The sequence below is a fragment of the Rattus norvegicus genome, chromosome 12 (genome assembly GCF_021556685.1).
Source record: "Rattus norvegicus strain SHRSP/BbbUtx chromosome 12, alternate assembly SHRSP_T2T, whole genome shotgun sequence".
Taxonomy (NCBI): Eukaryota; Metazoa; Chordata; class Mammalia; order Rodentia; family Muridae; genus Rattus; species Rattus norvegicus.
Genome location: NC_141545.1, coordinates 1921970 through 1936019, shown reverse-complemented (window position 1 = coordinate 1936019; position 14050 = coordinate 1921970). Strand labels below are relative to the sequence as shown.

Below are 14050 nucleotides of genomic sequence, written 5' to 3'. Positions count from 1 at the left end.
GATCTACTGATGCACAATAAAATAAGAAGTTGCATTCAGCCATTACCACTAACCGAGACAAATAGTATTATGAAATTTCTTACATCTGTGCAGACTGTGTGTGGTATTTTGAATTTCGACTTAACATGAGCACAGAACCTAGTGTCCACAGAGGCATATACTCATGGTGGCTATGATGAGTTTAGCAAAGTTAACATTCAAAAGATATGATAACTTTGACAACAGTGAACACAAGATTCAAAAACAGAGACTCTTTGAGGGTACCTAGAAGTGAAAACAGCCTTTGGCTTTCATTGAGAGATGTCCAGTCTGTGGAGATAAAGGACATGTGTCTATCCGGGAAAATAGGCCTCATGCTAAAAAGAAGTTCTAGAACATAATTACTGCACACAGTGTTTTGGATCCATTTGAAATAATCATCTAAATAGAACATTCTGTTGAAATATTGAGCACCCTCCAGGAATGGCTCTAACTGGAATTATTATTGATTTTATTTTCTTGTAGACTCCTATTTAAAACCAATGATATTGTCCCATAGAGTTTTTAAGTGTTAAACTAGCAGACAAGAAGCACTCAAGCAGACACACCACCAAATACCCATTTACACCCCAACATACATGGAGAGGGTGATAATGAAACAGAAAGAGAGTGAGAGAGAGAGGCAGACAGAGGTAGAGGGGCATAAAGTCAGAGAGACAGACTGACATGTGGATTATCATTGTACAAACTCACAGAAAGCAATAGACAGGGATGCATAAACATAGAGAAACACACACAGTTACAAAGACATACACATGCATATTTAAAAATAGAAAGACAATATATACACAGATATGTATGCAGAAAAGACATAGAAATGTAGACTCATTTATTAAAGATTTATTAAAAGTTAAAAATAAATACACTGGAACATGTACACTTACACATTCACACAAGAGAAATAAATACAAGAAGAAATGGGGAAGACTACAGAATTACATACCAAATAGGCAGTATAGTCTAATTAAAAAAAGAAAGAAAGAAAGAAAATATTCCCTCTAACATTGGCACCCTTTAAATTAGGTGTGAGCATATGACAAATTAATCACAATTTATTACAGTGGATATGTATTATATAGTGAAACTACACATATAGCTCAAACCATTGGGCTCTGACTTTCATTTCATATAAAACTAGACATGAATTCAAGAAAAAATGTCACTCAAAGGACTATTACTATGTCTTCAATAACTTCTGATTAAAAAGGAGGCATTTGTAAAATATGATTTGTAAATGTATCATGATCAAATTTCATCTGTATTTACACATTTCCACATATGTGAATCTCAAAAGCAAAATTTAATTTTAACTCAAAATAGATTGAAAGTAACTTACATGCTTTCTTATCATTGGTAGTAACTTGCTGATTATGTCATTCACCACATCAAAGTTTGTTGCTGTTACATACAGAGGCTATAGAATGCACAGAGAGAAAAATGCTATAAAATAACCTAAAAGCTGATGAATACAAAATTAATATGATCTACTCATTATTTACAATTTATAATCTATAACAACTCCTCTAATGTATAACTCATTTTCTTCCCATAGGCTAAGTCTGGAAGTCACTAAGTCTAACATATTTATCTTAGAATTTAGTTCTTGGGTAATGAAAAATCAAACATAACTGTAACAGGTTGTGTATGATAAAGGGTGACTGAGAAGCCATGGGTGCTAGAGCTCAGCATCCTGATTTCTCTTTCATTATGGCAGAACGTAGTCAGGGAGGACACTTAAAAAGAGAGCAGAGACGTTTGCTTCCTCTCCATCTGGACTTCCATCATTACAGCCTTACTCCCATGTGCTTCATATGCACAGTTCTAGGAAAATGAGGTTGGGAAGCAGCACAATTATTTTTATAAAAATTAAAATTAGTGAGCACTCTTATCATATCAGGGTTTGTAAATACTTAGATGGCATACAGATCTAGAGTGTTGAATTCTTTTATGGTGATAGATCTAGGGATCCAAAATGAATATTTTAGAAACAAGACGCCATTTCTTAACACTCCCAGGAAAAAACAAGGTACTTGTAGTATTAGCTCTCTACTGCCTCTCACATTTAGAATCTGCTCCAGAGACCTAGGAAGACAGCAGCAAGAATATAGCATGAAATCAAAGCATAGTAATCGGACAAGAAACCACTGATGTACTAGAAATCTAATAAATAACCAGACAGTGAGCAGATAAGTATATTTTCATGAAGTTAGTATCTATATTATCAGTTATCTTTGATGAGGATTGTAAGTATCTAAGAAACAGTCCCTTAAATGAGAAACAAGAAACACAGCACATGTGCTCTCTCCCTATCCATAACAACCTTGAACCCAAACCTAAGAAAACCACTTCACAAGCCATCTCTTTTACAAAGGTTTCATTCATTATTTTTTAATTTTTACTTTTTATTAATCAACTGCTATGCATAATCTATTACTTTGAAAGTAATATGAGTGAGTGTGTCTGTGTCTGTGGTGCGTTTGCATGTGTGTGTGCCTATGTGTGTGTATGTGTGTGTGTGTGTTTGTGCATATGTTTGAGTGCTTCTGATGATTTATCCAAGACCCCAATGTTACATGTCAGCTTAGTAGAATTTTATAAAAAGGACAACTTACACTAACTGACTTTGTATCTTTTTATGCAGAGGCTAACAATTATGCAAAAGCATCTTAGAATATGAAAAAAACCAGCTGTGATCTTGTGGTTGGAATGTAACAAGAAAGGAACAAATTTAAGGTTTTGTTCAGAATGTAAAATTAATCACCTATGGGTGAAAATATAGATCAGGGCTCAGAAACCATACGTCCCAGAAGGAAATAATCACCTGCAAGTTTCCTTCTTACACCAATATGGCACATTGAAATATGTACATATATTCATAAACCACATACTCATAGGAACACACACACACACACACACACACACACACGGTAAGCATAGAACATTTAAAGAAAAGTAAAGCTTATGATATTTTGATGAATGTCTGAAAACATTGGCATAATTTTAAGACAACAAAGTTTTATTATAAAGAATTCCGCACATGAGATAGAGTAATAATTCACATGGGACTTTAATTCACATTATTTTAAAATATTTTGTTTTCAGAGCAATAGAAACATATTAATGTCTAATTAATATCTGCAGAGATGTGTACATCTCTTTCTGATGGTGATTTTGTTTGTAATACAGATTTCAAGACAAAGAGACTTTTTAAATAAAATATTTCTACAAATAACATTTTTAATGCATGAAAACTAAAATAGAACTAGTAGTTTTATTATATATGCTAAAATATTTCTTGACTCATGATGAACCACAGAAATGTAAACAATTCTTAAGAGAGAAGATCAACCTTAGAATAGTTCACATGCTCCTTCTATGAGGAATAAAATGTTTTAATTGTTCAAAGACAAAAACCTTTTAATGTAAATATATTTGCCTATATCTTCAGATAGAAATAATAACTGTAAATATTGAAATTACATATTAATAGACTAAATGTGCAACAGTGAGGTGATACTATTACTACCAAGGTATGAATTTTAAAACAGATTACTAAAATCATGGAGGCATGTAGTAAAATGCTGTCCCCCAGCCATGGCATAAGCATTGACTCATGAGGACAGTGCAGTTGTTTTCTATACAATGCTAAGACCAAAAGTCAATATTTTATACATTGTTAATTATTAAAGTCAAGAAAAGGAAAGAACATGAATACAGGGAAAGGTTTGGGGATATCTTGTGATTGTTCAGGTGATTTGGCATTTCTATACTTACATGAAATTATCAAATAAAGATAATTCTAAAATCATCTGCATCTATCTATTTTAAAATATAAGCAGTGTCTGAGAGATCTACATTCAATCTTAAGAGTAAAGGAAAAAAATTTAGGCGGAAAAATCCTAATATAAAAATAGGATTAAAACATTTTCCTAATATATCCATAGAAAAACTTTACAGGTTTATCTTAATTGTAATGAAATACATTGATGATTCAAAGAATTTTCAAATGATAAAAGGCTAAAGTATAAGCAAAAAAATCAAAGAAAACTAATAAAAAATTTATATATTTTTTACATATCAATTATATAGATATATAATAGTATAAAATCTATTTTGTACTATTTTTAGTTACTGTTTTGTGTAATGTGGACCTGGTATGAGTAAGAAATTGCTTGGTGATCTAAAATATCTTCATTATATTCCCCTTTGTAAGTCTAGTGCAGTGTCCACAGTGACATGTTAGAACACTGACTCTAGGTCCATTTTGTACCCATTAGTATTTATGAAAGGCAGAGAGGTGGTGATCCCTGAGTCACAGTCTATTCTGCTTTACAGCAGGAAATGTCTTCAATGCTCTACATGTTACATAGTAGTTACATTTTTGATCTGCACTAAACCCAATACTGGAACGTGGACAATAATATAAGCCTGAGAAAAATAGACAATTATTCAATAGATATTTATGTTTATCTCAATGATAGAACTACTGTACAGTATTGTGAGGTTGTGAGTTTTATCCTAAACACCATACACAAAGATGAACATGCACACATACACACACACACACACACACACACACACACACACACACACATACCACTTTTAAATTTATAAAGGTAATTTCTGAACAGAAGACACATACAAAGATACCCTCATGACTAGATTATTCAAATAAACATGAGGATGAAAGCCATAACTTTGTAGCTGGTACTCAGAGGAAGGTATAAGGATGCATAGTAAGAGACTTAGAGAAAGAGCACAGAATGGAGATAAAGAGCTAATATATCATTGAAAACTTAGGTATGGAGAGAAAATGTAATGCTTTATGATAATATTATATAATAAAAATTGTTTATTAGACATAAATATTTTAAAATGAATAAGAATAGTGGAAACAACACACAAATCTATATATAAGCAATAAGGACTCAGGAAGGGGCAGTTTAATTCTACTAATAATACTTCACTTGGAAATATATGCTGTTGGAAATATTTGGCTCAATTTTCAGTGATATAACAAAAAATATTTCCTCTTTTTGGATCTCTAGTACGTGAATCAGTCTTGTTTCATGTTGCTCTCTACACATCACATATGAGAGTCCTATGTCTGCATTGACTACAGATATAATGTAATATAATTTAATGTAAAATAATTTAATTAGTTCCACACAATACTGTCTAAATTCTCTCCCTCGGTCTCTCTGTCCCTCTGTCCCTCTCTCCCTCTGTCCCGTTCTCCCCATCCATGCTCTTCTTATGTCTTCATCTTCCATTACTTTACAAACTGTCTCTCTCCTAGTCATGAATATGGAATATTATTTTGGTTTTGTATTCACATACAGTGTCACAGCCTGCAATGTCCTCAGTGAATATCTGCATGGGAAGTTCCATTTTGTTGGGTTTCTTGGCTTCACGAATGGATCTGTGAAATGCAACAAAAATATACAATACAGCAAGATTAATTAGGAACTTATTTCAAGCTAATCGCTGTTAATATTTTTTCAGGATCATCTTAGCTTTCAATATAAGAAAATAAGTTCAGCAATATTCATTATTTGACTGGTGAATACTCAAAAATGTTTCAGAAACAGATATAGTCAGGTAATAACACATTGACCTAAGTAGTATAGCCAGTCCTCAAAATGATGTGCCTGAAACAGACAGAAGGATAGAAATTTGCTTGACCTCAAAGGAGGAAGCAGCAGATGGTTGGAGTGTATGATAGAGTGACATCTACTTAGTGGAACTTAAAATAAGACTTGAGAGTACTGTTTACTCTAATACAAAGAGGAAATAATAAATGCAGAACTTCCACCAAATTAAATAAAATAAGGAATGGACAGGAGAATGCAAAGAATTTTCCATTGACCATCTAATTAACAACTGATTTCGAGACAGAATATCAAATATATATATACATATATATATATATATGTATATATGTATATATATATCGAAGCACATACTACCATTCCTATATCACCAAGGAATTAAAATATTAACAAAAGTAAAATACCTTTGTAGAAAGGAATACCACCAAATGGTCTGTTCCATGGAACTGTGAAATTGAAAACTATTAGAGTCATGATAAATGGTAAGATTTTTAAGGTTATTATGCATAAAAATATCTTACGTCTGTGGCCATCAATTATGGTATAGGTATATTTGGCAGCCTCTACATGATTCTACCTCTAAATGACCTAATTTTTGTACTGCCATGCTGTCATGTGACACTTTACCATCCCTAAATATAATATTTCTCATATTTGATAAGAGAGAAACCATAAGCATTAAATAACAATCTTTTGAGATTTGACCAGAGGAATAGAAAACATTAAGAGAACAAAAGGTGATTTTCTCTTTTGTCAGAGTCTATGACAAATGCTTTTCCTTGTAAAGAGCAAAGTCACAGAGCCTAGAATGCTCATAAAACTTGTGTTTGTGTTATTTGAGTCAACTGTGTGATGACACTAAGAATTTGGATAGAAGAATGAAAAGAGCTCAAATTTGGGGTATGCATGAACTTTTCATGTGGAAAAAAATTTGAATTTTGGTGTATGTTTGATTAGAGAAGAAGGCACATGCCACACAATCCCTGTGATTCCATCAACTAAACTCAATATAATATCTATATGCCATGAGCACATCTTCTTATGAACGATTAGAATGCAAATTTGAAATTTTCCTGAACTCTGAAAATTATACCTGACTCTGATGGTGTAATGACACCGGTCCTTTTTAATTGATTATAAAAATCAGTGATATTCTGCTACAGAGACATTCAAATAATTGGGTATTGCATGAGTAACTTTTCATCATTCAACTAAATACTAATTTTTAAGAAAATGTGCGAGTATATAAAGTATTTTTCAAATTTAATTATGCTACACAATATTATTGGGAAGAGATAGATCTTTGTACTTTTAAGACACAGATAAAAATCAGATCATTTTGGGAAGAAGAATGTCTAGGATAAATAAGATCTTGTCCTGTCCACATTCTTCTAGGACAATGCACCTCTGTCCTGCCCCATGGATCTTGTGGAGTCTTGAACATCACAGATCAAAACATAAAGCACGCTGATGCTGGGTGGAGGGTCCGTTGGTCCGGCCCTGTGGGCTCACACGAGGTTAGAGATAGCTCGCGAGGTCATGCTTCGCAAGCGCGTTCAAGATGTTGTACATGCTTCTGCATCTACACAATGGCTGGCAGTTAGACCAGCCAATCCTTTCAGACGAGGACTGCGTGGTCGTCATTTACTTCGGACACGACTAGGACCCCACTTGCATGAAGATATACAAAGTTCTGTACAGCATCGCCGAAACGAAATGGAAGATAGTGAGAAATCTTCCTCATCTTGTATGAGTTCCGTTTGGATAACCCAGGTGTCTTAAAGCAAATGGTGCTGGTGTCGCTTGTGCTCTGTGGCATCCTCTCTGATTTTCCCGAGTCTGATAGGCTTTTCTGCCGCCAATATGAGCATCTGCTGGGCTCGGCCTTATGACCTGATAAACATACAACAGTGCAACCTCCTCTGCCTGCCCGAGAACAATCACATGAAATACTATTATCATGGCCTCTCGTGGCCCAGCTCTCCTACATTGCTGAGGATGAGGTTGGGAAGATTGTGGGTTATGTTCTGGCCAAAATGGAAGAGGATCCTGATAACGTCCCTCATGGACACATCACCCCACTGGCTGTGAAGCGCTGCCACCTAAGCTTAGGCCTGGCCAAGAAGCTAATGGACCAGGCCTCCCAGGCCATGATAGAGAATTTCAGTGCAAAGTATGTCTCCCTGCATGCCAGGAAGAGCAACCGAGCAGCCTTGCACCTCTGTTCCAACACCCTGAACTTGCAGGTTAGTGAGGTGGAGCCCAAGTACTATGCAGATGGCGAAGATGCGTATGCTCTGAAGCGAGATCTCTCACGGATGGCAGCTGGTGCTGGAGAAAGGCAGGTATGTGGTTTTCGGTTCCAAGGAGAATCAGGGTAGCACACTTCCTGGTTCCGAAGAGGCCTATCAGCAGGAGAACCTGGTTGGAGATGACAGTGGCAGTGATGGCAAAGATAGCACTGATGTCCAAGACAGCTTGCAGACCTTGGGGTCCGCCCCTTAGGACCTGCTTGAGCACTACAGGTCCTTGTATTTTAGTCATATTGTTCTTGGGAACCTTGTTCTGCAGTCCAGTGACCTAAATGACTCTCCTTTCGATGCTTAGCAACCTTCTGCATAACCTGTGTGATCATGGAGGCACACCTGGACACAGAACCTGTTGTGTCGGAGTCAAGGAGGCCTGAGGACTGCCATGCAGCGCCTTTCTTGGCTTCTTCATGCTGCCATCAGATTCTGTTCAGTGCTGTACTGGTTCTGTATATCCTGCAGGTTTCCAAACCCTAGAATGCTAAAGAGGAAGTGGGGACAACTTGAGAATACCCCAGCATCCTGCCTTTGCCATTGTTTATCTGGGTTTTACTTGGAGTAGAACCGTCAAGCTAGTCCTCATGCCCTCTCCCTTGTGGGGAGTTACCAGCTCTTGCTTTCTGGGGAACTGCCTGTCCTTGCCCTCCCTTCTTTTGAAGAAGAATGCTCTCTTTCCTGGTGGGAGACGGTGATAGATTCTGGACAAATATGGGAGCAGAATTTGTAGATCTTAAGGAAATGACAAGCAGAAATTAAACTGCAATCTCTAACCTGAACAAATAAAGATATAAGGAGAACAGAAAAACCCAAACAAACAACAAAACAAAAAACAAAAACAAAACAAAAAACCATAAAGCACCTACCTACATGTGGAAATGGATATAATGAAAAGTATAGAAAATCTAGGATCATCATATAAGGGGGAAAGTTGAGTTGGCATCCTGTATACAATCAGACTAAAATTGACTCTATTTTTGCAAACATGTTGGGTAATGAAAGTATTTGGTGAAAGGAGTTACTAGATAGATACACACTCTTCAATGATCACCAATAGCCAGAGCCTGATTATTGTTTTCTAATTGGAGAATATTAGAATGAATATACTCATTCACTGGGAAGTGAATTACACTCTATTAATTTGACCCACAATTTCTGAAGTTATCATCTTGTGATCACAGGTCTGAACTCTAGGTCTTACCAAAAGGTGGCAACAATATGTCCCATCGGCCAGTATAGGTAAATGGACTTGGAAGCAACAATGTTGTCTGACCTGAATGCATCCACTTCATCACCAATCCACAGGTAAGCCAATGGAATGACATGTTTTATCTTAAATTTCTTATTTCTATAAAGAGAATCAAATATCTGTTAGTTTAATTTGCATTGTAGTTTGTGTTGTGGTAAAATGACATGTTTTATCTTAAATTTCTTATTTCTATAAAGATAATCAAATATCTGTTAGTTTAATTTGCATTGTAGTTGGTGTTGTGGTAAAACCAAGTTCTTCCTGCCCCAGAGCAAAAAAAGACACATCCATTGCTAAAACTAAGCACAGCGGCACTTACAGAAAGCCACCTGTATCAATATTTCTTACCTGGATTTAGTTAAGGAGTAACTATTTTGCTTTGTTTTTTTCCCATAATACACAAAGGAAATTATTTCAAGATTTTTTATTTTAATTCATTACATGGAAAAATCTTTCCAGAATATAAACAAAAATATTGTTTGACTTAGTAAAATTTTCTGTTGTCTACCTCCCTGTACTAAAATATTCAATAACCTCATTCCAGTAGCTCCTGTAGAAAACCCGCAAATTATATATCACACAAGTAACCAAAAAGGCGATCCTTTTTTCCTTTAATTTAGCCAAATAATTAGAATAATGTCTTCCTATCAAGCATTCTGGTATTATTAGAAGTGTTTTTAGGAAACAATAATCTTTGAAGCATAAATTTTCTCCTTTTGTCATTCTTTTTCTGAGTAATTTGCTCTTCGAGAATTCTACATTAAAATACAATGCATTTGATGATTATTTTTGTCACTTCCTCCTTCCCTTCTATCTCCTGACAGATCTCCCCACACTCATGATTTTTTTTTGTATTTTTTTAGTGATGGATGGTGCATTTGCTGTGTAAACTTAGGTATTGAACTTTCCTTCAGATACTCGTGAACTAATATGTGGCTAGATAACTGAGGATAATGACTCCCTCTCAAATTCAGGGGACAGAATATCACAAGAATAAATCGTGGTTCAAAAATCCTTTATATAAACCTTTAATATTCAAAACATGGGAAGACTAATTGAACTACAAAGAAAGATTCCTCAGATAATCTAATGTAACATACTATAGTTAAAATACAAGCCATCATGCAACATGTACTTCAAGATATACATACACACGTCTCAATAATGAGATGTTTATATTTACATTTTATATTCACCATTTAAACATACACACACACACACACACACACACACACACACACATATCTCTCAAAATTCCCAAGAAATGCTTGAACCTGAAACCTCTAATTCCAATGTCTGATAAGAGATAATCTTCCTTGAAAATGGAAATAACAATAATCACTTCTTATAAACTTGATAAACTTCTTTCCATAATGTGAATGAGAATCTAAAAATAGTTTTAATTACAATTGCAACATGACAGAAGGGACCATATGTACTGCCTTTAAGAAACCAACCATTTCTGTTTCCTTTATTCTCAACACAAAGTTAAGTTTACTTCCTTCCATCAACTACACTTATATGGCAAATGATCAGTTTATTTCTTTTTACATTTCTGATGAGTTGATTACTATCTTTTAAAATAAAATGTGAAGATTTCCCACTGTGGAAAGAAAGGGAGCTCTGTACCAAAAAAAAAAAAAAAAAAAAAAAAAAAAAAAAAAAAAAAAAAAAAAAAAAAAAAACAAGAAAGATGGACAGATTGACAGACACCCAGTCCATTCTTTTATATTCAGCCTGCCTCAGACAATAATTACCATTTTCTGTGAAGGAGCTTACATGACTGATCAGGGTTGCCAGAAAAACGTACACAGTTGGTATATTTATAATGTATAGAAGAACTCTCACCTGAATATTTTATTTTTCTCACAATCTGTGAAATGGATCTTCTGGAAAATAATTCACTGATGATCAGAAAATTTAACCCCTGCCACCCCCAAAACGGAATAGACTATTTTACTGATGTTTGTCTGATAAATTTATGTACTTATGAGAACACCACTTAAGATATTTACTTGATAGTATCAATACCAGCATCACATATTCTAGAAGGCTGTGATCATAAGTAGTGGAGATTATATATGATGTGCTCCCAGAAAACATCTCTATGGCCATAAATTCTAATATAACCAAGTAAACCGTTTCATTCAATCACAACAGTTTTCTGTAGTGTCTGCAGAATCACCAAGCAAGACTTAGTGCCAGCAGTTTCCCTTGATAGTGGAGAGATAGAAGCTGCTTCCTGTCTCTTCATGCTAATCTGGAAGCTATGAGGTCAGGAGGCTTACATGTGTAGCCCCTTACGACCAAAAATCTTGCTTCTGTAATCTATTTGTAAACACCAAGCAAGAAGTCTCCTGCTTATCAGGAGTTTAATATTTTATTTAGAGAAATGTGTCACTATATAGTTCACAGGGCTCTCATTACCAGTTGTAATACTCCTAAGTTAGTTTTTAAAAAATGCTAGAAATGTGGGCACATGCCTGCATAACTGTCTCCTTGGTAGCATGTCGCTAATCTTTCACCAGACTCAAACAGCAGAGTAGTACTTTAATTAATTTTTTAAATGTGCCCAAAGAATGTGTCAAAACAAATTGAGAAATATATAGGAGTAGTCCAGTAAGCGTCAACCCTACTCAAAGAAGTATATGCCACTAAGGAAACTTGAGAGTAAGAGAAATCTCCCCTAGGATTGTCAATTAGATTGCCTATCTAATACCAAATACACATTCCTGAAAAAACAAATACAAGCAATATTATACTGACTGAGTAGGTTATATTTAAGTACTTAGAAGCTGTACATATATATGTATCCATGCATATCTATTATATATGTGTATCTTATGTTAGCTTACATATAAAATAATGTGTAAGAATGAGTAACAAAAAATAAAACCAGAAAGCCATGATTTTAAAAGAGAACAAGGAGGGGTATATGGAAGGATGTGGAAGGACATGGAAGAGGAAAAAGAAGGAGAATGTAAAGTAATTATAATCTCAAAAATAAAGGAATTTATAAACAGTTTTGTACCTTAAGGGCTTTCCACTGAGTAGCCTCTTATAGCAAGGAAAGCATGATGCGTATACTTATAGTTTACTGGATACCACCAAAATGTCATCGAACAAGGTCAGATAACGTTTCTTTCTTTTCCACCCTCTTTGGATAACCACAGCACCTTGGTAAACCACGGTTCGATTTTCTTGTCCTACATCTTCCTCCTTAGTCGTGTCCATATTCAAAAAAAAAAAACAATTCTCCTGATGCAGAGCTCCACCTAGAGAACAAGTGTTCAGTGGATAAGTTAAAAAACAATGTTCATACTGGATTTCAAAGGGTGAACGGTGTTAAAATGCAGACTCAGTTTTCCAAGCATGATTCTGTTGAGCTATAGACAGCTTTAAAATGTAACAGAAACTATGTCATGGATGAAGGGAACTACTGGGAATGTATTGAAGAAGTAGGATCTTTTCAGAAGTGGGACCCTTTTCAGAAGTATCATGGGAATAGTTTGAAGAAGTGTAGTTGGTAGGATATAGAGCAATGGTTCTCAAACTCTAAATGCTACAGCACTTGAATGCAGTTCCTAAACTTGTAGTAATACCCTCCAATAAAATTATTGCATTGCTACTTTATAACTGATTTTTTTGAAACTTTGATAAATCCTAATGTACATATACATTATGTCACATATCAGATATGATACTCTGAGAAAATGGTATAACTAAACCTTTGTGAGCTAACATTGTAGATGTGCTGAAAATAATCAGGTTACTTGATTTAAACCAGTTAGGTCTCTGGGAGAGTCTCAGAATTGTCAGGCTTGGTCCAGCTCAAGATACAAGAAAGAAAGATTCCTGATAGTTACAAACAAAACAACAACAAGAACAACAAAAGGAAAAATGAAAAAATACAAGAATTCATTAAAAAAATTTGTGAAATTGGTCTTGTCTATCAAAGGTAGACATTTCCCCTTACTGTGGCAAAAGGGACATAAGGCTCTCCATTGACTTGTTCATATAAGGATATCAATTTCCATTCTGACCTTCTTTATTCTTGAAGGGGGTAATCATACTTGGTATAAATTTAAAAACCCACATCTAGGTTACAGACCTTTTCCAACATCCTCATCCCCTTCTTCATTATACTAACTCCTAACATGTGCTAGAACCCCCTTCTTCTCTTTGTGAGTCCTTTTCCGTGACCAAGCTATCTCCATTCTCTCTTCTGATAGACTTCCTTGTCTTTTCCCAGACTTGGTCAAGCCTGTTTCTGTTTTCTATATTCTGAAATTTTCAATGTGCCTCTGAACATTTTTCTTTCTTATCCATAATAAAATTATTCTCTATTTTAAAAAAAAAACAGGATAGCTAAAACTATCCTCAACAATAAAAGGACTTCAGGGGGAATCACTATCCCTGAACTCAAGCAGTATTACAGAGCAATAGTGATAAAAACTGCATGGTATTGGTACAGAGACAGACACATAGACCAATGGAACAGAATTGAAGACCCAGAAATGAACCCACACACCTATGGGCACTTGATTTTTGACAAAGGGGCCAAAATCATCAAATGGAAAAAAGATAGCATTTCAGCAAATGGTGCTGGTTCAACTGGAGGTCATCATGTAGAAGAATGAAGATCGATCCATGATTATCACCCTGTACAAAGCTTAAATCCAAGTGGATCAGGGACCTCCACATCAAACCAGACACACTCAAACTAATAGAAGAAAAACTAGGGAAGCGTCTGGAACACATGGGCAATGGAAAAAAATTTCCTGAACAAAACACCAATGGCTTATGCTCTAAGATCAAGAATCGACAAATGGGATCTCATAAAA

General features: G+C 35.1%; 2 pseudogenes; both read left to right on the top strand.

Annotated features, from left to right (window-relative positions):
* The first annotated feature begins 7212 nt into the window (after positions 1-7212).
* LOC134481236 (thioredoxin-like protein 4A) lies at positions 7213-7427 on the top strand (annotated as a pseudogene).
* Positions 7428-7469: 42 nt separating this feature from the next.
* Positions 7470-8163, top strand: LOC134481233 (N-alpha-acetyltransferase 11-like; annotated as a pseudogene).
* Positions 8164-14050: the final 5887 nt, after the last annotated feature.